The sequence below is a fragment of the Corvus kubaryi genome, unplaced genomic scaffold (genome assembly GCF_017639235.1).
Source record: "Corvus kubaryi isolate FWS band 111438036 unplaced genomic scaffold, C.kubaryi_AGA036_p1.0 37386, whole genome shotgun sequence".
NCBI lineage: Eukaryota > Metazoa > Chordata > Aves > Passeriformes > Corvidae > Corvus > Corvus kubaryi.
In genome coordinates, this window is record NW_024581128.1 from 2,105,309 (window position 1) to 2,108,127 (window position 2,819).

General features: G+C 48.6%; 1 long non-coding RNA gene across 1 annotated transcript in view; it reads left to right on the plus strand.

Moving 5' to 3' along the window:
- The window catches only part of LOC121668714, a 2,876-nt gene extending 539 nt beyond the window's left edge, over positions 1-2,337 (plus strand). Inside the window, exons 2-3 of the long non-coding RNA XR_006017535.1 lie at positions 1,184-1,299; positions 1,507-2,337. This is a non-coding gene — a long non-coding RNA (uncharacterized LOC121668714). The remainder of the gene's footprint in view (positions 1-1,183; positions 1,300-1,506) is intronic.
- Positions 2,338-2,819: the final 482 nt, after the last annotated feature.

A 2,819-nucleotide genomic window follows, 5' to 3' on the forward strand; every position in this document is an offset into this window, starting at 1 on the left:
GGGGCCCGCCCAGCTGCGGCTTGTGCCATACGGCCCGGCCCGGCTCGGCTCGGCTCGCCGGGTTCAGCCTCACCCGGTCCGGCTCAGCCCTGCGCAGCCGGACCTAGCAAGACCTGGCTCAGCCGTGCCGGGCCGCGCTCAAAGTCACATCGATTACGTTGGAAAAGACCTCTGAGATCATCGAGTCCAACCTATGACCGAACACCACGGTGTCAGTCAGACCCCGGCACTGAGTTCCACGTCTGGTCTTCCCTTAAACACCTCCAGGGACAGTGACTCCACCACCTCCCTGGGCAGCCCATTCCAATGTCTAATAACCAATTCTATGAAGAAATTCCACCTAATGTCTGACCTAAACCTCTCCTGGCACAGCTTAAGAGTGTATCCCCTTGTCCTGTCACTGGTTGACTTGGAGAAGAGGCCAACCCCAACCTGGCCACACCCTTCTTTCAGGTAGTTGTAGAGTGATAAGGTTACCCCTGAGCCTCCTTTTCTCAGGCTAAACAACCCCCACTCCCTCAGCTGCTCCTCATGAGATTTGTGCTCCAGACCCGTCATCAACTTTGTTGACCTTCTCTGGACATCTTGGCTCACCTCAGCCTGACATCTCCCAGGGTGGCTGGGTTCAGCCCAGCCTGGCTCCGCTTGGTTGGGTTTGGCCCAGCCCAGGGCAGCCTGGCTCTGCGCAGCTCCTCATCGTGGCTGATAAGACCCCCAGGAAGCGTTTCCGTACTGTGGTGCTGTGTGCCCAGTGAGTGGTCTGGCAGATGGTCAGTAAAGAAGCCTGGGGAGCCAATGTTGCCCCCACAGCAGTGCATCCCGAGGTTCAGGTGCTGTTTTCTCACCACCCTTGTGTTCTTCCCACCCCACCTTGCCCTCTACAAGAGCTCAAATCGCCCCTTAGAGTCACATTCAGAATTGCTGGGGGGTGCATGCTAGCTAGCATGCTTGTAACATCATACAACTTTTCTCGTAGGTCAGTTCAAATGTTTTTTGCTGCAATGAACAGTGTCATAACTGTAAACACTCTCCCAACTTGTGTTCGTAGATACAGCATGAGATCTGCCCTCAGGACTTGCTTGGTCCACAGAGGAGGGGTAACAGGAGCCAACTATGGAAAAGAAAGTTTGGCTCATGAAGCTGAGGAACCAGCTGTGAGTTTTGTGTTTGCTTACTCCATCAGGTCCTCTGTGATCAGGCAATCCTGGGAGAAGAAATGTGTCTGTACCACCTAAGCACATCACCTTGCCCTCTAGCTTTTGCAGGCCGCTCCACTGCAGCATCCCTTTCCCACTGAAGGTAGGGAGATGTGCCATCTCTGCTCTCACTGCATAGGGATATTCAGTCTCAATATGGCTGCAGTTCCTAAGGGAGTCACATACTGATTTATCTTTCAAGTCTAGTCTATGGTATTTAGTCTTAAAGGGGCTTTCAGATTTTGGTGTGGAAATTGTGTTTCTGCTCCGCTGGGTTTCAGTTTCTAAGTGCTGTAAATTTTCTTTTCAGGAACAGAAATGGAATCCCAGAGAGAAATCTGTGGACTGCTAGTAATGAGATAGAGGCAAGAGCTGATGAAAGCTTTGAGGTCTTCTCCCCAGGGAGAAGCAGCATGGCCTTTGGAGGTGGTACCAGAATCTGCAGCTTTGTGGCACAATATTATAGTAATGCTCCAGTCACTGCTAGAGGTTCGGCCATAACACCAGATAATGTGTGAGAGTGCAAGCCTGCTGCCCTCCCCTTGGCAGACTGTGGGTGCTCTTTTGGGTGGCAATGCTGCCTGTCCCCCCACCCCCTTCCCACCCATTCCTTTGCAAATCACAGTTTGTCACCCCTCGGCTGTGTTAATGCATCCCCCACTGAGGAGTGACACTGCTGGATCTGCTAAATGGTCCCAGCTAATAATACCCCCCAATACCTCTTTCTTTTGGAAAGTTATTCAAGGATCCAGCTTGCAGAATGGCATGATAAACATCTTGGAAAAGCTGAGCTGGCAGCAAAAGGAAGTGTCAGGGCAGGAGTAAGGGGTTGGGGGCAAGGAAATGGTAGGAACGTCTTCAGCTGCTGTACAATAAAAGACCAGATGTAATGATTTGACATTTCCACCCATCCTATGTCTTTTTTTTTTTCCCAAAGGATGCTGAGATTGCACAGACTTCTAACATGCTCAAAATCTTTCATGCCAAAAATTTCTGTGATTAGCAGGAACATTGATGTGCCTGAAGTGGGGAGTGTGGTATTTAGCAGTTGGTTACTACAGAAGCAGAATATGGGGAGAGTTATAGCCATGTGAAAAACCCAGGGCATAATCATGTAATTAAAAGGCCATTATAATGGTTATACCTCTGAGGAGGACTGGGTATTAATCACTGTCTGATTAATACTTGAGAGCTTGTCTGTGTGATCTGGATGTATTTTTATGTGTTTATGTTGTGTGTGCACATATTTACCCCGATGGCGAGAAGCAAATGTATCTGAGGCTTGGAAGCTGAAGTTTTACTTGATCTAGCTTCTTGAGTCATTTCCTGTGGATTTGCAAGATCTCTTATTTGATCTCTGCTTTCACTGTCCTGCCAGTTTGCAAGCTGCTAAGTGATTTATTCTCTTAATGATTTCTCTCACTCACTGCACAACCCTCTTACTATTACTTTCACCGAAGTATTGAATTTTAGTTTTCTAATATTCAGGTTACTGTGCCGGTTCTTGTAAGTAGCGTGTTTGAGCTGACTGACTTTTCTGAATGAAAAGGCTCTCTCTCAGAGGTGTGATTTCTGTTTGTGTGTTGTGTTGTTTGTATACAGAGCTTCTGCTCAGACACAGAA